General features: G+C 36.9%; 1 protein-coding gene across 2 annotated transcripts in view; it reads right to left on the minus strand.

Moving 5' to 3' along the window:
* Positions 1-24,359, minus strand: part of LOC124721713 (ras-like GTP-binding protein Rho1) — a 60,001-nt gene extending 35,642 nt beyond the window's left edge. Inside the window, exon 1 of one of the 2 annotated variants that reach the window (XM_047246800.1) lies at positions 24,089-24,359. The gene's annotated coding sequence lies outside the window, so the exon portion shown is untranslated. The remainder of the gene's footprint in view (positions 1-24,088) is intronic. The other variant, XM_047246801.1, reaches the window with a different exon arrangement.
* Positions 24,360-24,931: the final 572 nt, after the last annotated feature.

Consider the following 24,931-nt stretch of genomic DNA (forward strand, 5'->3'; position numbering starts at 1 on the left):
TTATTCCTGAAATGAGTATTGTTTTTATATTTTACATGTTTTCTTCCTTTTATATTTGAATCTTATCACCTGTTATCAATTATTTTGTTTCCCACTTACATTACCCAAACATTTAATTTGCTGATGTATTTATATTTTCTAATCAGCTGCAGTCTAGCAGTACTTTCTTTTGGGGCAGCACTTGCTTCTTCTACATCGTTTTCTATTCTCTGCTCTATCATACATTTTTCAAAGTGTGCTTTTAACTAGGGTAGCTTTTTGATAAAATTAAATTATGATTACAATCAGGTTTAGGCTCCTACATTTAAATCTGCTCCTTACATTTGGTTCAGTTGACATAACCGACTTTCTTTGTCTATCAACAGCTCTCCGCCATACAGGTTTTAGAAGGAATGTGTTCAAATGCATAGCAAAAGGTAAATCAGTGTGAACTAATTGACATACCAAAATTCAGTCTCTTAGTTCTTTCACAGTAATTTAAATTTTCATTATTTTCCTAATCACTTACTCAATGGAAACTAAATGTCTTCCACACGAAGTAAATTCGTTCTCATATGCTGTTCTAAATGAAATTGGTATCTTTTTCTATTAAGACAATGCAGTAATTTGGAAGAGTCTTGGATATCAAAGCTGTGTATACAATATGAGCGACATATCCAGTGCCTCACTGCCGAAGTAGCAAATTTGGATGCTGTTTTCTGTTTTGGCAAGGGAGTATCATACAGTAGTATGAAGAGTAATGACTTAATCTGTCTTCATATCTCGCAAAGGTACTCTTTTGTGGCAGAAATTAATTCCTTCTAATATGTAGTTAACCTAACCTAACCTAGTGGGAAAATTCTTAGAATTTTGTTGGAGGTATAGCTTGTTGCCAAACGCAGAACTAAGAAATTGTGGCCATGTCATGGATAGCCGTGTTAAACTTTACAAGAAAACCTGTGACACTGTATTCCCTTTCAAACTGTGTTACACAAAATGTAAGAAAAGGACATCAATTAAGAGGAATACTTGGTCTCACACGTCAAAACTGAGCAATGAGAAACAGTGTTGTTACCGTTTCCTGCTGGATGAGGAGCTATACATCAGAAGGCACTGCTTCTGAAAGTAAAGTGTCTATCAAGACTGTGTGGCTCTCACTCATTCTGTTTGAAGGGTGTTATGTCACTGTCTCAAATGCAAGTGTCCGCATCAATTGCCACGACAAAAATCACAGAAACTGATAAAGCACACCTCGTGACTCCTCATTATGGCAAAGGACGTCTCCTGAAAAATAAAATCTAACACATCTGGGTCTCTGGTGGCACAGAGAGAGAACTGAAAAAGTGCTTTAACCTACATGTGTACTCTCAGAGTAAGGTCACTGTAGTGCCCTTGATAAAGCATTTTATTTCCCCTGGTACGAGAGTCATGGGTGGAAATCTTATCATAATTATTGAAAAGAAGGTATTGATTATGATCGTATCAACCACTGTATAGAATTTGTTTCATATAATGATCCATCTGTCCACACACAATACATTGAGCATTTACAGAAATCCTTGAAGTCACCTATTATGAGAGAAGGTCGTCCGGAGAAGGGGTAATTTGTGAACTGCATATATTCCAGTTCTATTTTTGTAACTTATGCCTGCCATGGAAATATCTTCCATCTGAAACTCTCCATATTCAGAGATATTGCCGAAGTTTTTCCCAACTGCAGGAAACAACGAATGCTGCTGACTGCATATACCAACATGGCACTGTCCACAGTGAGGATGTCACTGACAAGTGAAGTAAGTAAAATTAGTCTTGCACTACAGCACTAACTTTAAGGAGTAATAATATACTTCCATTAATCATTTCCTTCAGTTAACAATGCACTGTCTTATTGCCTGTGTTGGCAATGGTTCAACAGTGAGGCATTTGATGTATAATGCTTGTGGTGCACACACGACTTCGAGACCCAAGGTTTCCTCCCAATTACCAATGATGTCATTAATATAGCATTAAATTCTACACTTAGGTGACTAAAGTCATGGGATATCTCCTAAAATGAGGTTTTTTAAATGAGGTTCTTGGTCCTGGTGGGTGGTAAAATGTAACATACACCTCTTGGTTTTGACGATCAATATTATCAACTTCAGCAGTTCACCACTATTTGCCATAAACACAAGCCACTATGGCCTTATTTGGAAGTGTCAGTGATGCAAGTTTTCGACGTTGGTGAAGTTCACGGTCAGGGGAGGTTAGTGTGAACTTACACTTGAGAAAGATGTGTGTCTTGAGGTTTAAAACAATGAAAAGATTGGGTGCCTTTACTCTTTTGACAAGTGATGTTTCCTGCAAGACATTGGTGCAGAGTTCTTGTATATCCACATATTTTACAAAAACACATGTAATCCCTCTTACCTGTTCTTTACAGAATATAAAGATTTTTGAGGTGTCAAGATCTGGTTCTCATATGTCTACTGCAGACTAGCTTCTGTGACAGCTCATCCTGTTGTCCCCTTGATGCCACCACATGCATTCTTCCCATGGCAGCATGCAAAACAGGGCCACTCTGAATCAAGTCCATGGTCTTTGTGATAGATGTTAATATTTTTTTGTTTTTATATTGGCTTGCAACACCATCTGAGAATGTAGATCAGTTTCTTTACAGAAGGGTGGTGCTGTTTTATGTAGTTTGTTAATTGCAGTTGAAAAGTGTGCACTGCTGTAGTGCTGTGTTCCAGGTAGTCACATGACACAAAAACTGACTATTTTATAATAGTATACAAATGGGTGAACTTTAGCCTGTCTGTTTACCCAGTGGTGCCCTTGCTTTTCAGTTTTAGCAACAAAGGAATAGTTGTCAGGAAAGTCAGTAAGAACTTAGCAGTTCTCAACTGCCGTCGTTTCCTTTTTGTCTTTCAGAAATTTAACCTGAGCTTGAGCAATAAAAGATGCATTTTCAGGTTTTCAAGTAAGTTACCAACATTTCAAAAAACTCTTCTCATGGTTTTGTAATTGTCACCATTTCCATTCTGTATTGTGTCACTCACTGTTTGTATTCTATATTGTCAGGCATCAAGTCATTATCTTCCAATTCTTCAAACATGTCAAGTAAAGCTTGTTTGCCTGGATAGTCTTAACATTTTCCCATGATCACACAATTATAACTGTCCTTATTGTAAACCAGAACTTCCAAAAGATATAGTCAACTCTTAAGATTGGCCCCATCTATCATCAACTTTATATTCTGGTGATACAAACAAATGCAAACATTGTGTGTGCCAGATGCCTCTCCAACAACACACCATTTCGGTTTAAACTCGCAAAATTTCGAACTTCCAATTTTAATGTTAGGATTTTGTTTTTTTTTTAAATTCAGTGAATAATTCATTTAAATTACACAATACTAATATTTTCTATCTCTGAACCTTAGTACCATTTACTTTCACAGAAACCAATCTTTTTTCCAAGCATCAAACAGCAAGTTCTTCATAAACTCTAATAATCTTTTCAATTGTGTTTTCATCTACGAAGTCAAGATTCATTTTTCTTTTGTAATGCAGATGAAATTCCCTGTTCTTTTACTGACTGACTTGTTAACCAAACATTCTGACATGTAAAATTCATCACTTTTGCTAGATTCCAAGAATTTAGTAGTAAACTGACAATATTAACTTTATCCTCTTTCTTTGAAATACAGCATTTAGTTTTTAGTTTTCCTATGAAATCATATTTGGTCACAGAATGTTTAGAACTTCCATATAGTCTAGTGCAACTTTTCTTTTTACATGAAACTTCCAAAACCTTTTTAACAGTAATTGCCACTTTCTGAATTTTTGCGTTCAATGCAAAAGGTCTTTTCCTTCACTCAAGTTTTCTAATTTTACTAGCAGCCAACACACCTATGATTTCACAAGCCACATCCACTTTATGGTTTCTGATGAATCACAAAATTCTTTATCTGAACTATCACTATCCCTTTCTTTGTTAATGACCAATATCTTAGGATAACATGTTGGAAACAATGACTTTCCTGGTATTACAGTGATAAAAGGGCTTTTATTTTTTGAATAATAATCAAACATTATTTCTCTCAGACCTTTGTTATAGGCTGCTAAGGTTTCATAAAAGGGTCCAAGCAAGACTGGCCAAAAAGGTGATGGAATTACTTTAATTATTTAATTCCATGGTACTTGTAGGTTGAGTTAGCCTCTGAGCCAACTTTTAAGTAAAAAAACAACACTTTTTTCTTCACTGTAATCTTCACTTAAAGTGGCTGCCTCTAGGAAACATTTGACACACACTTATGGCAAACTTGATTAATAAGAACACCCGTAGAACATAGGATCCATTGTTAAACAACACTTCAAGAGCTCATTACTAACTGAGTGTGAGTGAACAGATAGTGGAAGGTGGAAGACAATACACATACTTGTACAGGCTTGCCTGTGAACCTGCACAGGCTTGCAGATGCTGTCTGCTAGCCTGCTGAAACTTTCTGCAGAGGATTGTTTCCACAAAGAAACATTCATACCTTTAATTTCATGTGGTTTTGTGTGTTTAAATGAAGGCATTGATACGCTTTATTCCATCAGTCCAGATATTTTACATATCAAGGAAATTAAGACTTATTTGTAAATTTTTTTTCGTAACTTCCCACTGAGTCTCAAAGTTGAAATATATAACTTAAAAACAGCAGAAGTTTGTAAATGCAAGAAACCACTTGTGGCCTGAAACAAAAACAGCTGCTGTTACTAAATGATAACCAAGTCATAGTCCACCAATCTTGAGCAGTCACCCAGCACATATCACTTTTTTTAGGCTGGTTGAGCAATCAATTTCCCCGCCCCCCCCCCCCCCCCCCTCGAGCACTTGGTATTGAATGGCTCGTGTAACACAATTTTGGAATCATTAGTTCTGAATGAGAATACTGTAGCCAAGGTTTCTGAAAAGAACAGTTAAGCTTATGGCCGATGGCACACCACCACATGTTATAACATGTTCCTGAAACGTAGAGGTTAGGTTTACAATCGCTGATTTAATTCTACATACTATATCTCAAAATCCGCATGTGTGTTGAGAAAAATAGGCACGAAAAATACGTTTACATTTTATGTAGAGTTTTTGTACCCAAGTTTTTGAAGTGAATTTATGAAATGCATGTGAAGACAAAGGAAACGATGGGAATCGGCTTATATAAGTTAGTATATTAATGTGTGAAGTGCACAGATGTTGCCACTTAGTTGATTCTCTATCCCTTTTACATTAGCATGACAAAGAAGAGCACTGCAGCTTCAGTATATCTCACAAAAATTGCACGACATGTCAGACAAAAAATGCAAATCTGCTCGAGACAGTCAGCACCACTCCTGCAGTTGCAGTTTTTAGGTTTATATCATGTGTCCCTTTAACTGCAATGTAGCAATGTTGGATCTAGTCACCCATTTCTCAACTGTTGAAAATGAAAAAGCACACTCCTTACAAGCCTTCAACTGCTTTGAATTTTCACTCGCAACAAACCTTACACGACAATTCTGCGAGTTCACTGAAGTTAAACATCTGACTGTAAAAACACACACACCCACACACACACACACACACACACACACACACACACACACACACGCACACGCACACACACACACGCGCGCGCGCGCGCTTCTATACAACAAACTCCTTCCGTGAATCACGGACCTTGCCACACAAACTCCTCTTGCGAATCGTGGACCTTACTGCAACAGAGTGGCTCATTCGCTTCAGTTATGCAGACAGCTGTTCAGCAGAGGGTTATCTGCGGAGAGGACAAATTACCAAAATGTGGCATCAGCCTTTTCAGTAGTTGGAGGGAGACTGGTCTAGCCCTGTAACATTAACCAACAAGGCCTCTACAGGTTTGTACTGCAAAAAGCTGATAGGAACAGGAAACTACAGCATCACATTTCTTGATGACGTGCAGCAGTAGTGTATGGTTTAATGTTAATGGCATTCCTTTGTGCTAGATATTCCAGAGCTAAAACTGTTCCCCATCTGTATCTTTAAGCAGAGACTATTCAGGAGGATGATCTCAAAAAATAAATCTGGCTTTCTAGGTCCCTTAAGTAGGTATGTCACAGAACTTTAAAAGAGAAATCAATAGGTTGAAGTTAGATATGATGGGAATTCGTGATGTGCAGTTACAGAAACAACAAGGTTTCTGGTAAGACAAGTACAACACAAAATCAAGTACAGATAATTGGGGAGTAGGTCTGATAAATGAACAGTAGAGGCCTAGTAGTGTAGAAACAGTTACTACAGACAGCATAGCAGACTGACCATCATAGCTTAGACAGGCACAAAACTATGACCTACCATAGAAGAGAAAGTGTATATAATGCACTTTCTCCTAAGGGTCATCGGCACATTTTCTCTAGTGTTTTGGCAGATATTTACCATTTCTTTTTTATGTTATGTACTGGAAGTAAACCTAAACAATTTGGAATTAGATTTAATTTTAATACCTTCAGCTGCTCATGGGCATTGATATATATCAATGGGGACAGCTGAAAATGTGTGCCCCGACTGGGACTCGAACCCGGGATCTCCTGCTTACATGGCAGACACTATCCATCTGAGCCACCAAGGGCACAGAGGATAATGCTACTGCAGGAACTATCTCGCGTACACCTCCTACAAGACCCATATTCTCACCTTGTATGTCCACACACTACACTCGTAGTGTCCCACCCAACACACTCATTACTCGTGGAAGACATTCTTACCAAGTCCCGTAAGAGTTCAGGGAATGTGTGTGAATCTACACAAGAGGAGGAGGTCATGGTCGGTATTGCCAGAACTATATACTTGTATGGATATGACACCATTCCATGTAAGTAAAAACAATTAGGGCTCATCACATCTTTGATGCGACACATAGGATCAACAGAACGCACAAGTTTGTTTCCCTTTACGGACAAAATTATTTTTAAATCTGAATTTCACATGCTCACTTGATAGATTACTCCCAAATTAGTCTAATCTGATAATCATTTTATTGATATGTATTATCAGGGACATTAAAACACTATGAATAAATGAATAAACAGCAACCTAACAACGACCAATGTGGGCCTGCTCTATCGAATGGGCACATCAAACTCCATGAAATGGTTCCTGAGACTGTTAGCCTCAAAGGTCTATGATGCAGACTGATGTGACGAATGAAAACAAGGCTGGGATTTGAACCCAGATCTCCTGCATACTAGACAGATGCGTTAACCACTAAGCCACCACAGCACAGTGGCTTTGCACATCTGCATGGACTACCCTAGCATGCCCCCTCCTCAAACCAAATTCCCACTGTCACCTGAACCCACTTGGTATTAGCCCCAAACTTGAATGCAGAGGTCAATACACTTTGAGAGCCTCTGCAAAACTGAGTTTAGGGGGAATACCGAGTGGGCTGAGGTGAGAATAGGAATTTGGACTCAGGAGGGAGTCATGCAAGGTCAGTCAGTGCAGCTGAGTAAGCCACTGTGCCACGGTGGCTAGTTGTTAGCACATCTGTCTAGTGAGCAGGAGCTGCAGGTTCAAATTCAAGTGTTGGTCCAAGCTTTCATTTCTACATCCACATGGATACTCTGCAAATTACACTTAAGTGCCTGGCAGAGGGTTCATCACACCATTTTCACAATAATTCTCAACTATTCCAGTCTCTTACAGTGCACGGAAAAAACAAACACCTATGTATTTTCATGCAACCTCTGATTTTCCTTATTTTATTATGATTATCTTTTCTCCCTATGTAGGTCAGTGTCAACAAAATATTTTCGCATTTGGAGGAGAAAGTCTGTTACTGAAATTTTATGAAACGATTCCACCGCAATGAAAAATTCCTTTGTTTGAATGATGTCCACTCCAAATCCTGTAGCACTTTAATGACACACACTCCCCATTTCGCAATAATACAAAATGTGCTGCCCTTCTTTGAACTTTCTCGGTGTACTCTGTCAATCCTGCCCGGTAAGGATCCCACACCACACAGCAGTACTCTAAAAGAGGGCAGACATGCATAGTGTAGGCAGTCTCTCTAGTATATCGTTACATTTTCTAAGTGTCCTGCCACTACAACGCAGTTTGGTTTGCCATCCTCACAACATTATCTGTGTGTTCTTTCCAATTTAAGTTGTTTGTTATTGTAATTCCTATGCATTTAGTTGAATTTACGGCCTTCAGATTTGACTGATTTATTGTGTAGCCAAAGTTTAAGGGATCCCTTTCAGCATTCATGTGGATGACCTCACACTTTTCATTATTTAGGGTCAATTGACAATTTTTGCCCCCATAGATATCTTTTCTAGATTTTTTGCAATTTGTTTTGATCTTCTGATGACTTTACTAGTCTGTAAACAACAGCATTACCTGCAAACAACTTAAGACGTCTGCTCAGAGAGTCTCTTAAATCATTTATATGGATAAGGGACAGCAAAGGCACTTCAGTGTGGTCTGCTTTAATTTTTTTGTAATGGAAATCAAACTTACACTTTCCATTGACACCGGGAGTCATGTGAAAAATGTTATAAGCACTATTTGTTTGAGTGGACTACAGCTACACAATGCAAAAACAAAATTGTGAAGACCTGCTGAAACACCAGAGGAAATGCATCGGAGGGCACAGCACAAAACCAAGGAGAGACGATTGGCGAAGTGTGGAATGGCTAGTGTGGACACCAAAAGGTGCAGCTCCGCACAACAATGAACAGGTTCCACTCTGTCGGTACATCGAAGGAAATGTTTTCTCTCTCTCTCTCTCTCTCTCTCTCTCTCTCTCTCTCTCTCTCACACACACACACACACACACACACACACACACACACACGAACATTGCTGTGCACCTACGAACACAGCTCCATTCTGCGCAGTTCTATCCTGGTCTGTACTGCATGGTTTACTTAAGACACTACTGTGATGTCTCACTCAGAAGATTGAGATGATATTCTCCACACATCTAACAGCAGAAACAAGGAGGAATGCACAAAATCACTGTACCACACTGCAGGAACTGCAGAAAAATGTGTAATATGTTGCAAAGACTCCAGTACTTCATTGCTGCCACACTTTCTTTTGCTCTCCTGGGGAACAAACTGTGATAAGAACAAAGCAAATAAAACTCCAACAGTTCTTCACAGGCCTATTTGACAATTGGATTCAAAATCAGAATAGATTGAATTAACACCGACGGGATGAGCCATAAGAAAAATGCATAAGTTAGCAAGCTGGCATGCAAACTTAAGCTTTATGTTATTACAATCCAGGGAACACAAATAGCTGACACTAGTGAACCCAATCAGAACTGGAAAATGATATCAGATGGATTCCCCAAAAGTAGTGAGCTATGAAAGATTTCCTGGGTTCGGATCCTTTTAGAAGACTTCATGGTTCCTTAATCTACTGCTCAAATTCCTTTGGACTCTTTCTCCTAAACTGGAGTGTGTTGTAATCAGTGCAGTAAAAGCCAGTTGTGTAAGAGCAGATACATTGGCCAGACTTGCAGGAATTTTTATACAAGATTTAAAGACCATAAAGACCTGGCCAACTCTGGGTCAGCTCTGATAACGGGTCTGACAACCGGCATCAGCTGCAGCAGGTTAGTGATAGCTGTCTTACACACTGCCGAAAAGGCCATATACTCAATGCTAAAAAGAAATTGAAATCTTAAGATGTCTTCATTCCCATCCTATTAATACAATTAATGAATGAACAGACCTGCATCACAAAAATATTTTAGTTAACTATCACATTATCCAGAAAGATTAAGGTGGCCACATAACATAATATTGTTCCTTCTTTTAAAAATGTAGAGGTCCTCTTCTCTCAATGTTGACATGGTTCCATCTTTCTGCTGTTACTTCCTGCTTTTCCTCTTTAAACAAGTCACCAATCTCATATCTCTTTTGAACTGCACCTGCACTTGGTCCTGTGTGGCTTCAGTACTCATGGCTAGTATTGACTATCACTAGTTTTCCTGTGTGTTCCTGGTCGTGTAGCACGGGGAATTATTGTTACAGAATTTTTGTAAGTAATTTCATGCAATATGTTATCTCCCCCATCCCCCTGCTCTACTTTTATTGCATTTTACATTACATTATTTTGGTAACTTTTGGTGTCATTTCATGATGTCCATTTTTCCAGATTCCTTAGGCCCCTTTTACCTTTTTGACACGGAACCAACATTGGGGTGAGGATGACCTCAAGATGATTAAGTGATTTTATTTGGAAGTAACCTCCTGTTCTCTCTTTTAATTTGTTTAATTTTGAAATTTTAACTGCAGAGTTCCTTATCAGATGTTTCAAACTAAGATTCCTCCCCAAGGGCCTCTGCAAGCATGCAGAAGTGCCACAACACAATGTGGCATAGACTCTACTAATGTCCGAAATAGTGCTCGAGGGAACTGACACCATGAATCCTGCAGGGCCGTCCATAAATCTGTAGAGTATGAGGGGGTGGAGATCTCTTCTGAACAGCACATTGCAAGGCATCCCAGATATGTTCAATAATCCCAGATATGTTCAATAATGTTCATGTCTGGGGAGTTTTGTGGCCAGCAGAGGTGTTTAAACTCAGAAGAGAGTTCATGGAGTAGCAATTGTGGATGTGTGGGCTGCTGCATTGCCCTACTGGAATTGCCCAAGTCCAACGGAATCCACAATGGACATAAATGGACGCAAGGGATCAGAGAGGATGCTTTTGTATGTGTCACCTGTCAGAGTTTTATCTAGATGTATGAAGGGCCCCATATCAATGCAGCTGCTCATACCCCACACCATTACAGAGCTTCCGCCAGCTCAAACAGTCCCCTGCTGACATGGAGGGTCCATGGATTCATGAGGTTGTCACCATACCAGTTCACATCCATCCGCTCAATACAATTTGAAACGAGACTCGTCCAACATGTTTCCAGTCATCAACAGTCCAATGTCAGTGTTGATGGGCCCATGTGACACATAAAGCTTTGTGTCATGCATTCATCAAGGGTACACGAGCAGTCCTTCGGCTCCAAAAGCCTATATCAATGACGTTTCATTAAATGGTTCACATAGCCCAGCATTGAAATCTGCAGCAATTTGTGGAAGGTTTGCACTTCTGTCATGTTGAACGATTCTCTTCAGTCTTCATTGGTCCCATTCATGCAGGATCTTTTTCTGACCGCAGAAATGTCAGATTTGATGTTTTACCGGATTCCTGATATTCATGGTACAATTCGGAGCCATCTAGTGACAGAGGGTTGCAAATATCTAGACACGGAGAATAATGATGTAGAGAGTTAATAACGTTTGTTTTATTTAAAAAGCTGTGAGAGTTACCACACACAAAATTCGCATACATTACTTTTCAAAATGCTCTCGTTGTAAGAGTCTGGCTCTCTACTCTTGGCCTGAGCAATGTTACGTTCCACACATGATGAACTGCTTGTTGATTGTCATTCCTCAAACACAATTCATGTCAAAGTGCCATCTGTATACTACAGAGAAAAGCAGGTTTGTTTCCTGCTCCATGTGGTGCGGTACAATTCAATGACTGAAGTGTCTTAGTAGCAACACGTCTTATCCTTGTAACCTGCCCTTCCCTCTACTTCATGTTTGATATAAATGTTTAGACACACCCTATGAACTTTTTACTTATCAGATACCATTTTTAATACTCAAGAGTTTTGTAATTTTATTGAATCACAGAAAGTTGCTGCCAATTACCCTCCAGCATGCTGGAAGTAAGTAAAGTTTAAGTTGTTTTGATGTGCACTTATCTCCATCTGTGTCTCTCCACCCATAGTTTAGTGTCAGGATTTTGGAAGTTGACAATAGGTAGCTCCATACCACACTGCCACAACTTTACCCAGCTTTACATCCATCCTCTACAAATGACTGAGGTGCACGGCAGAGTGTACACCCCATTATAATGCAAGCATTTCTTCCCATTCCATTTGAAAGGGGGGGGGAGTAAGATATCAAAAATTTGAAAAATTAGATTTTTCAAAAATATGCCATTTGGTAGTGAACATGTTCCCGAATAGTTTGATATAGAAAATACATATTTGAGAGATTATAAGCCATGTTGTGTGGTCTTAAGTGTACCGAGATGCAATGCAACACCCCTTTGCACACTGTTCTTCTGTCATATATAAGTATTTCCCTCAGCAGAAATTGAATGTTTATATTTGCGGCAGAGATACGTGAAACAAAGGACTACTGATATAGATACTTTCTTTGCTGCTATCAGCGTGAATTTGATTTTCTTTGTTTTGAAAAGCTTACAGTTTGGTGATGAGAATTTCGAAATGAGTTTCATTTGGCTGTGTTGTGTGTTCGTTTGTTGCATATTATCATATAAGATGCCTAGAATTCATTGCTTCAACCATAAACAACACCGCCAGGGCAACAGATACACAGTAAAGGGTGCTACACCAAATGTTACACCAGGGGCTCAAGACTATAACCTCTCACAGCCGGTAAACGAACAGCTGTCAAGAGCTTCAAGAAGAAAACTTTTTTTGCAATAATGAAAATGGAGGCTGTGAATCTGAATGTTTGTGGAACATTATCGATGTTACAGTCACAGTTAACATTGGACAATGTTATGTGCAAGCATTGCTTTGATTTGTAGTGTGTCCGTGGTGGAATATGAACTTATCTCTAACATGCTGCAAATGCAATGTTGGTGCATCTTGCATGACATCTAAAATTGTATACAAATGTTATGATGTGAATTTGAGGGTAGCATATGGCATGCACTGTATTGGTAGGGGACAAAATGCAGCAAGAACACTTTGTGCAGTGATGAATTTTCCACCTCCTCCAGCAAAATTTGAGAGATATTATGGCTTACTGCTTGGAGATGGAAAAGAAGTTGCAGACTCATCCACGAAAAGTGCTGCAGAAGAATCTGATCAAACATGATGGTGATACGGACAAAGTGGCCACTTTTGATGGTACCTCGCAAAAAATAGGGCACACTACAATGGTAATGTTACAACATCTATTGACACTGGCAAGGCACTTGATGCTGAAGTGTTGAGCAAATTTTGTCATAGTTGTGTGAAAGGAATTCCAGATCATGAATGTAATATGGACTATGAAGGCTCAAGTGGAGGTATGGAAGTGCACGGAATTGTCAGCCTGTTTACCAGATCTGTTGCCTCCCGTGGCCTGCTATATGGGAAGTACCTTGGTGATAGTGATATAAAGCTTTGCTTGAGGTTCAAGAATGAGCTCCATTAGAAGCTGAAATTATTGTGCAGAAGTTAGAATGTGTGGGACATGTACAGAAAAGACTTGGCACTAGACTTAGAAGGCTGAGAAAAGATTTGTCAGGAAAAAAATTACCTGATGGAAATGGAATAAAAGGGAGAGGGCGACTGACGAATGCAGAAACTGACAACCTACAGATATTATGGCTTGTAGATGAGAAATAACACAGAGGGACTTGAAAAATAGGAAGCAAGCAATTTGGGTCTTACACTTCCACAAAATTTCCACAGATAATAACCCTGTCCGCAACTTGTGCCCAAAAGAAAGGGAATCATGGTGTGGCTACCAAAAGTCAATTGCTGGCAGTGAAGAATATCGGCACAGGAATTCTGTAACAACTGCTGTAAAGGAAGCCATCAAATTCAGGGACTTTGCAAATGAAAACTTACTGAAGAAATGTCTTCATGGCAGTATCCAAAACCCAAATGAAAATTTTAACCAAACCATACTTTTACTGTGGGAAGTAATGCACTTGCTATTGGTGTTTATGATGCAGTTTTATGTTTTAATAATGGTGTGCAAAGCAGAAAATATGTTTTAGAGAAAATGGAATTAAGCCCGGAGTGAACTGCATCAAAGCTTTGTACATGATAAAGAGCGTGTAGTGAAAGCAGATAAATAATTCTTGGAGGTGATAAAATCAAGAAGAGTGCATCATAGGAATGTGGAGAGGAATAAGACTGATTTAGAAAATGAAAAAGAACCTGCTTATGGTGCTGGACAGTTCTAAAAGAATGCCAAATACACACAGAAACTTAGGCCATTTTACCCAAAAACACAAATTTCTGTACTTAAGTACAGGTAACACCCAAAATAAATATCTTGTTACTTTCAAACTTGGTATGCTTATTACACACAAACTCCTTAATGAAAACTCTAGAATTTTCCAAATCTATTAAAAATTGTGGTAAAAATTGAGAATTAAATATAAAATTTGAATTTTTTCTAAACATGAAGTTTAAAAATTTAACAGCTCAATTATTTTTTCAAAAATTAAATAAATTCTAGAGTTTCATACACCTGTAAGTACGGTTTGTATGCTGTGCAAAATTCATTGAAGAATCTCTTACTTCTTACTTATGAAAAAAAGTGTACCTACAGCAACAAATGCAGCCAATAGCAAGTAAAAAATGATGAGATTTTACACACACACACACACACACACACACACACACACACACACACACACACACACACACACACACACACACACACAAAATGTATTTTGTTATGTTTTTGAACTTCCACTGCTATGAGTGTGAATTCTGAATCCTTCCTGATCATGCTGACAAAGTTTTATGAATTTATTTGTGAAAGTGTAGACAGTGGTAATTAAAATGTCCAGTGGTGCCGCTCCTGCTCCAAGTCAGCCTGTTTGATGTCCTACCGCCCATAAAAGACTGCACTATAACGAATCTAATGGTTTTTCACAGCCCCTGTGACACCAATACATAGGGGTTTGTAGTAAATTCCTACATTCCCCAGTTAATACTTGTTCCTTCAAATGATTGACACATGGTATGATTGTTTTACAATTAAAGAGGCCGCAATATCCAGGGTGTAAATTTTAAGTTGACAAACCAGAATAACTCAAAAAATAAGGTTCACACAAAAAATATATATAATCCCAAGTTGATTATTTTTGAGGGGGACATCTGCTGGTGCTAAAATTAGCCCACCACCCCAGCCCCCTGGGGGTCGGGCAACTTTAAGATTTCAAATGGGATCCCCATTTTTTTTGCAGAATCAGATTCTACATAAAAAGACTACATACATTTTGTCTTAAACATTTGTTCTGATTCTTGGTAGTTGGCGCTGTAATTCAATAAAATCCACGTTCTCATTTTTGCATGGAAAATGGTTACGAATGAATAAAAAAATACTTATTTACTTCGTAAATTTTGATTTGCTAAAACTAAAACTCCCCTCTCCCCCCATAGGGTGGGGTTTAAGACAGAGGAATTAGAGTTTTACAAATGTTGCCCCAAATATTAATTTTTTCCCAAACATTTGTAAAACTAATTCATGTCTCTCAAACCCCACCCTATGGGGAGAGAGTGAGAATTTTAGTTTTAGCAAATCAAAATTTATGAAGTAAATAAGTATTTTTTATTTATCTGTAACCATTTTCCAAGCAAAAATGAGAATATGCATTTTCTTGAATTACAGCACAAACTACGAAGAATCAAAACAAATGTTTAAGACAAAATGTACATAGTTTTTTTTATGTAGAATCTGATTCTGCAATAAAAAATGACAACAGGTCACAGATCTGACAGATGGGGAAGCCAGAGAAAATCTGATCTCATACTTAACATTCCCTAACATATTTCAGAAATTTACTTATACTTTCAATGACTTATCAGATAGAATGGAAAGGGTACACCTTTTATCCATCACAGCTACATAATATTTCTCTCTCAAACAATGTACTGGATTTTTACCGATCAGCTGTGGTGCCCCATCATGAATAAATTATTAAAGCAAAACCTGGAACTAAGCAGTTCCATAAGTCATAATTCTTCCCTCATCATATCTCTCAAGACACCAACAGTTAAACTAATATATATCTCCCCCCCCCCCTCCCAAAAAAAAAAAAAACTATTAACGGACCAGGAAGAAACATTAATATATGGAACGATTGTAAGTATCCTGTAAAATGTACACTTAAGACTGATGCAGGATGTTACATGTACATTTAATTTTTAACAATGATCCTTTCCTTTTTTTGGACAATCAGAACTGCTTCTCTATAGTTGGAGTTTATTTTTTAACAAAAGTGATTTCTGTCTAGTTAGCTTGCTTATTTCTCCTACCTATTTTACATAAAACCTTTGTCATACAAAACAACCTAATGTGTAATGTTTTCTGCATTTCTACATTCACCTTTTCTTAGGAAATATGCATAAATAGTAATTAATGCTAGCAGAACAGCAGCAAACTGACTTGCACTCACTCCTGCCAGTCACCAATTTTTAATAAGTTTTCATTACTTTGATTTCTTGTCTGTACGTCGAGTACAAATTTTGCAATTGATTTTAAACTAACGTCCAGATGAGCTAGAGACTAGAAAATTTCAACATAGCTCAGAACTGGATGACAATGCAATGTAAGCTGTCTTGTTCAGTGTGTGGCAAATGGAACTTCGTATGGTACTGCCATTTCACTTTTTTCCTGCTCAGTCTTTAATGGTTCACAAGAATGATGATCGCTGGTAAGCCTCTGTGTGAGCTCTAATCTCTCTTTTATCTTCATGGTAATTTTGCAAGAGGTACGCAGGAGGAAACAATACACTGATTCAGATAAGATAAACAGATATAAACCTGAAATTTAGCATGTGTCTCACTTGTAATCTCGTCAAAATGTCTGACCTCTTAAAATTCTCTCTCTGACACGCACACACGCACAACTAAAAAGTAGAAATTAATTACTTAATTGAAGATAGGTGTTTAATTTTGACCAAAAACTATAAAATAATTTCTTCTAGTCCCATACAAATAGTCCTGACAATTTGTAATTATGAAATTTTAATAGTTATGAAAATAGTTGTATGATTTAAAATGAAAAATGCAGACTGCATGCAATACATAATAGTAAGGATTTGTACTAGTCATGCATAAATTATGTACTGCTTGCAACCAATGCTTTTGTTTTTAAATCTTTTCAGTTTTTCCATGGCTATTAAAAATTTACAAGCACAAATATTCAGGATTATCTGTAAGGGGATTAGGAATCTATATGAGACTAAGAGAAATTATTTTCTACTTTAGACCAGTTGAAAAATACAGTATATTAAAAACATTTAAATAATTATATAAATATCTCCTCAACCAATTTCCTTTAGCAGTAAACAAGGCATTTTTTTTACTTTCGCTACACTTTTTTGCTGCTTTATTTATAAAGACTTTTCTGACACCAATTACATCTTTTTGGACTGAAGGATTAACAGATTGCCACTTTTCCCACATGTAATTGAATTTATTTACTCTTTCCTCTGTTCATGAGTAATGACCTGAAACAACATGTCAGGAATGACAGCCTAAAGTCTGGTTTATAAACATTTATTCATGTATCTTTTATACTGGTAGTAATTCACTGAGTCATCTATTTACCAATTAAAGTCAGTTATCTCGCAGGATGACTCAGATTTTTATGCTACAAACAGCTGAAACTTTACCATACTCTATTTCTTTTATATTCTGAGGAGAAAATTTTCTTTTCTTACTAAAACATGTGTATGCATACCACTTACTAATTTGTCCTTTTCTATATTAAATTAATATGTCACATCCACCGTATATTTTGAGATTACTTTATTTGGTTGTAAATGTGATTACATTAATGCAAGGTCAGTTTTTGCCAATTTAATTTTTATTTGCATTGGTACATCAGCCATAATAAAGTTAACTTATTTGTAAGCCATATGACATCAAAACACCTCTTGAATTTATGCAAAATACAAGAATTCCTTATTTTGTGTTTATAATCATTTACTTCTGTAACTGTATCTTCCCTTGCCTACACAATAATAATAATAATAATAATAATATAGGTTGTGCACATGCACACACACTACTGCTGTACCAGCTTCTGCTAAAATTCTGTGAGCTATTACCCTAAATTTCATTTTATATATAAAAATTTTCCTACCTTTACTGTTTGAGGAAATAAGGGTGACATCTCAAAAACAGCATGTTGCTGTTCTTAGGATTAAAATTTGTTCCAACTGAAGACTTACCATTCTAAACTGAAATTTTAGACTTTCACTGCAATTTTTTGGACTAAACCGTTCTAGAAAGTAGCTTTGGGAAGAAACTGCTTTAGAATGTAGCACCTTGTACATTTCAACACTTTTGCTAACATTTATCTTGCCAGTCTATGGGATTAGAAAACATTCCATTTATTTTTGTTAGCTGCATTTTTTAAACGATTGATTAATTTTGATCACCTTTTTCTTTGAGATCTTTGTCAGTCACATTTACTTTTCAGCCAACTCTAATGGTCTTAAATAATAGGTCAAATTTCCACTGAAGAGTGCTGCTGTCAATGTGACTGATTCATATTAATTTATTTTGACAACTAGTTTATTTTCAAGCACTGGATGCGGAGACTAAAAATTCTATGGGGGCAAACATGGTCTCTCTCTCTCTCTCTCTCTCTCTCTCTCTCTCTCTCTCTCTCTCTCTCTCTCTGTGTGTGTGTGTGTGTGTGTGTGTGTGTGTGTGTGTGTGTGTGTGTGTGTAAAAATTTATTTGTTTCACATGCATGAGCAGTTTCCTCCCAAAAAGCCTGAACGTCCAGTTACACCAATGGCTAATTTGGAAACCACATCCAAATTAACAGGCATATTATTCTGGAAATGGTATAATCACCAAACCATCTCTTATGAAAATATCCTACATTCTGAATGCTGGAAAATAAGCATTTAGTGTCCCATAAATGGTGTGGCCAATAATAATAGAGATACAGTTCTAATATGATAGACTGGGAATGGGAATCAGCCAGGTTCTTTTAACTGTACTGGTTCAGAATGAGGTCCTATTGTTTTAAACACTGTGCCACTGTGTTTGATTACATGACAATACTGCACTTTTCACCCTTTCATCTTCCACATCACAGATTCCTGATGAAACATTATTGCCTTCAAGGACGTGTTTAAAAATCACATTAAATATTATTATGTTCTGAAATAGAAACTTTTTTAGTTCCAGAAGGTCACAGAATGTTTCATTCTTCCACCAAAAAGTGAATCTTGATAGTTATAAATTGCCAAGTACTGACAATTTTAACAGGCACTGAAAGACATAATTCTTTATAAGATGAGGGTTATTGTTCCCTATATAGTCACCGTGAAGAAACGTTATTTTCAGGAGTACTTATATTAACAGGACAACACAAACAGAGGAAAGAATGTGCAACAACTCAAGAGCTGCAGTGAATGATGTGCAAGTTATAGTATAAACCATTCTATTTCATAATTTTCATATTTTGCAAGACAATAAGTAACACATGCACTTGATACTTTGGTGGTTTCATTTACATCTGTTAACTCTAGACAGCTGGCTCCCTGAAGTGATACTATTCAAATGGCAGAAAGATTTTACTTACAACTATGTAATACAGTGAAAAAACACGAAGTCCCAGTATTAATAAGCCCCTGCCTGTTTATTCACAGATTCTGATACTCAACAGTTTTGAAAGACAGATTTTAAAACTGTGCCATTACAAAAGATGACATATCATACACCTGCAAAATCTACTGGTCTCTCATATCTATCATGCCTTACATCAACATACTACTGCACTGTCAAATTCTGGGAAGAGGAAAGAAAGCAAGACACTATGTCCAGTCAACATCAAGGTCACAAGAAACCTATTACCGGCACAATTGGAAAAGGCACGGGTAAAAGTCAATTGTAAACCACTTACTGAGACAGGCATTCACCTTTAGTTATAAATGGAAACCACAGCAAATAGAAATTGTGCACCCATACAAAAATATCAGTGCAATACATTTAAGAACTGTCCCACCTAACTTGATAGCTTATTGAAGAACAGAATAACCACATGGATGTGTGTGTTCCAACACACTACGCGAGAGAGAGAGAATCTGTTGGTGCTTTTGTTGAGCATAGACAAAGAAAGCACAGAGTAAGGAAGTGAGAAAACAAAAACTTAAGTCACTGAGCAGAATACAGTACAACAAACTGATGAAACCATTAATTCTTTAAGCACCAATGACTGCCTGCAATCATATCTATATCCATAAGATTACATAAAGATAGAAGATGAAAGAAACAAGTGGTGAACTTCCAATTACAACAAATTCAATTAATATTCACAATTAAACAACAATAACACAAAATGGAATTTCAATTATGAGAACACTATGGGGCAGTAGAACAAAGAACAGGTAGCTAACTATCCTTGATCCATTCTTTCATACAAAACCAGAAGAGAAAAAGCAATGTTAAAGTAAAAACAATCACACAAAAATATGTTCAAATCACAAAAAATGGTGAGATTCGGAGAGCACCTTTAGTCACGTGACAACAATAGATAAACATGGTGACAAGTGAGAGGGTTGAAAAACTGTCAAACTGAGAAACAAAAAAGCTAAGGAAGAAATGTACAAACTTCTGTTACAATAGAACTCAGACAGTTACAATGGAGCAATTGAGAAAAGAAGCAATTTCAAGAATGTAGGATGAAGTTTCCACAAATTTAGTGCCAGTTACCTAATGGCATCTAATGAGCCTCCACTGAGCAGTCAATCTGGATTTCCCAATGCCTGTCATTCCTTTTTCCATTATTTACTGTACCTTTTCTCTTCTGGTTCATGAGGAGGTGGTAATTTCAAAACCGCTGACATCTTGAACATGAATGTTACCTAAATGACAGTGATTTTGGACCTTTCACTTATAGTGCTATATACAAGAGTTTCAGACCATTCTTCAAATACTGATTTCATTGTTTCATCTGTTCACTCTGACAGGAGCAAGATCTTTGAACAGGGGCGAGGGAGGAAGCAAGTATGAATGGTAAAGTAGGTGGAGTACAAAAGGATTAGAGAAAGGTAACCCACACATACATGTAAATCACTTGGGACTGTACTGAAAATTTAATGTATCATCTGATGTGTGTATTAGGCATCCAATTGTTATTGGGACACTCGATGTTTTTGAAGGCACACACCACAACACTACAGGTCACTGAAAACTGTTCCTCAATATTGATTCAATTTTATCATTCGACTGTGGAAGAGGAGTCAATACTTGCCTCCATCTATGCGAAACACTAAAGACTGCTAATCACAAATCATCCTTACTGAACCTTTAATTACCTTAGTCCCTTGTGAGTGCTGCATCAACTGCATCTCATCAATAACATAATTATTAGTTTCAAAGTTAGTAGAAACAAAAAGATACAGCCCGAAATATTTAAAACCGGAAATTTGAGAAACTATCAAGGCTCATCACACCATTAACAAATTAACATGCAAAAAAAGGAGAATCTGGAATGTGACAATGATCTACAGTGCCACGGCAAGACATAGTAAAGTACAATTCAAACAACAGTTTACCTCATTTGTACATGTGTCTAATATTTGTGCCACAAGCAGTTTATTACTCAGAACATGCAATTTATTTTTATTATTATTAACACACAATCATACAACAAAGAATGTTCCCTTTTTAGTACAATCAGTTCATACTGAACTAAGGCTTAGTGTTACATGCCTCAGACAAATATATACAAACATGTGGCACAATTTCTTTCACCAGGCCTATCTCAGCAGGTCACAGGAAACATTGCAGATTGCAGCACAAAGAATGGGATACTAGTCACTATTAATAAACACTGGTAATTCCATATTTATCTGCACTAAAATTCAGCTGTATTAGTGACTTGAAACAGCACATTTCCCTCATTAAATGCATTATTGATGAAAAGTAAACTTTAGAACACCTCTGAAAAATTTAGAACGAGCTCAGTTCCCCCCCCCCCCCTCCTCTCCTCTCCAGTCCATTACTACGTAAACCTCATGAATTTAGTTAATGTAACTGTAAATCCCCATTAACAAACTTACAAATTGTAGGTATCTTATTTTAGAGTTGGACAAAAGATAATACATGAGAAGTCTTAAAACATAAAAGTGAGTCCCATGGAATAACAAAAAAAATATATTATATGCTCTTGTATTACTTATTTTCCTTGTCACAAGTACCCCCAAATCCCCTGAGCTAAATTGCTTTTAAGGCAAGTCACTAATGTTTACTTTCAGTTTCTCCACAGGAACTACTATTCCTACCTGAAGACAATCTTAAGACTGTTCACTCTGCCACCCTTCAGAAAACTGGTTGCATACTTGTCATAATTTATAAATTTCACAACTGTACCCTGAAATAACAACTTTATGCACTACTGCCGGTGTTTTCCTAATCATAGTTGTTAATTTTGCACTTATTCATTAATTATAAAACACGAAAAAATTCTAGCTGCTGCACAAGATTATATTCACCTCACACCATATTACCACATCCCTTTCCCAAGATAAAAATAAAAATAGACCTGTGACCAGAACAACCATTCATTTAACACAGTACATGGCTGATACACGTTTTCCAATAAACCATTTAGTAGTTTTACTGTATCATAAATACATCCTTGGGCAACAAAAAGCAATTGAAAGTAAAGTCTCAATTAATTTACAACGTTTATCTATTACACCCAACAGTGAATATTCAGATATTAAGTCAAAATGATGTATGAAGAATGGCTGTTTGGAATCAGTATAAAGAACAAACACTAAAGCACTCGGCACAGAAGACTTCATTATCTGGAATGACTGACAAGTTCCCTTAACATGGCACCTGTTTGAAATCTAGCCAACACTAAACAACCATCTGGTTCACCTCAGTCTAGTTAATTTCTTGTCCAAGAACATAGAATTTTAAAACTGAAAAGGTTCCTACATATTAAGTTACAAATAAACTTAAATTAGAATGTCCAAGTTGCCACTATTCCACTAATCTTATTATGGGGGAGGGGGGGATTTACAGGTGTCATGCTGACCAGAATGGTTACAAACTAATTGTAAACAAACACAAACATGGAAATTGCTTACAAGCAGCCCTGAAGAGAAAAATTAGTTTCCCCACTTCAAACTACCAGTTCCAAAACATTTCCTATACTGAATTCTACTTCAGTTATGGTTGACTGTATCGAAAGAATAGCCTTTAAACTAAATTCTAAAGTTTTATATAGTGGATGCAAAAAAAAAGAAACCCTAATCTTTTATTTCATGTAGCAAATTAAGTGAAATATCTATTACATTAATCAGTGACAAATTATACTGAAAAGTACTTTTACAAATAAAACTTCCTTCTCGCAATTTTTTTCCTTAACGATTTACAAGATAATCCAAATAAAACCGAACGTTTGTGGATAGGGAGTGTGGGAGTTGAGTAACAGGAATATAGAGTTTCGTTTAGTTCTTCAGAAACCAGTGCATTAATGTTAGGAGATACAGCCCATGTTTGAAGATCGTGTAAAAATAGCTTAAAACTGCCAATTCATTCTACGAAAAGAATCTCACGTCAAATATTTAGGACCTACCATACCTAATATGAATATTTATTTGATGCAATATTAAAAGCGAGGTGTGTTAATGCGAAAGTCTGACTACGTATTTACGCACAACATTTGTTTTCAATAACAGTATTCCCTGATTGACGCTTCTTGTGATCATCCGCTTACAAGTGGGACGCAAGTATAAATAGTATCTGCGATCATTCAGTCTGTATTACTGTAACACACTACGACAACCAATCAAATGAATGATTATACCTTTGTTAGTAACAAGCTTTGAAAACTTTCACAGGAAACAAGGCATTTCCCCCCCAAAAAGGTCCGGTTACGAATAGTTAAGATATTTATGAATACTCAGCATCAAAAGAAGCTATAACTTAGATCTAATATTCGAAAGGCTGTTACCATAAAGCAAAAGGTAGTTAACGCAACAGGCTACACCAAAACGAATCGCTGATTACACCTTCGTAACTGTGATGTAGAACGCGCACAAACACCACTGTCATCAGTGTCTAACGTATATAGGCACAGTACCATTCATTACCATCCTTTCTTTCACAAATGTTTGGCTCTACTTTGAGATGTAAATTATTAAGAACTAAATGACACTACAAACTTAGCATGCGTTAATGGGCAGATAAGAGCTTAACGTAAGTTTTATCACTTACCGAACGGTACAAAAAGAGATAAAACGTTTAAATCTACGAATAAGTAACAAATCACAATTATACATCGTCAACGTTACCTTCGTAAATTCACTTGGAAGAATATTTGTTAAAAAGATGGCTGAACTTGGAGACCACACCTCACTGAACCTAAGGTGGTGAATATCGCAACACGCTTTCAGTCTACGACAAAACTATTAACTGTCCAACGAGAAATCCTAAACTACCATCCCCCGCCTAACAGTGACAAACAAAACAATTAAATGAATATCATGAATGCAAATATCTCCGTAACTGTCCCGAGTAGAGCTTCACTTACTTCTTTGACAACTCAGGCAATTAATAACTCCGATGCGAATATCTTTGGATTACGTCAAGATATGTTACATTGTGGACTACACGTTTGGGAAACCAAAAATCAATAAAGTCTGTTGGTAGCCTTCAATTGAAAAAATGGTACACTTCATCAATATCGTGGCCATTGCATTTTCAGTCTCACCGAAGAAAACAATAAGCGTTTATAGTTGTACGTGTCCGCGATAACCATTCTGCTGCCGTAAATCTTCGTAAAATTCTTACTATTATTGATAGTAAATTAATTTGAAAATGCATTGTTTTCAAATTGGTATACAGATGCCGTTAGTTTGTAAGAATACATGTTTTCTAAAAATAATACAAGGAATCAAAATAAAAAGCCTTTCTTCATCAGCGAATTGAATATTCCACAAGTTCTTGGAAACTGAGGAGAAAACACTTCTTTACACATCTGACAAAATTGGCAGTTTTGTTTATCTGGAATCAAGCTCTAACAAGAAATAACGGTTTTACCATTAATGATAATCACTATCAGTCAAGGTGAAAGCGATTTTTCTGTGTATGTGTTTGCTTTAAAAAATAAGTTGAATGTTTCATAAACAGTGATA

The sequence above is a fragment of the Schistocerca piceifrons genome, chromosome X (genome assembly GCF_021461385.2).
Source record: "Schistocerca piceifrons isolate TAMUIC-IGC-003096 chromosome X, iqSchPice1.1, whole genome shotgun sequence".
Classification (NCBI taxonomy): Eukaryota; Metazoa; Arthropoda; class Insecta; order Orthoptera; family Acrididae; genus Schistocerca; species Schistocerca piceifrons.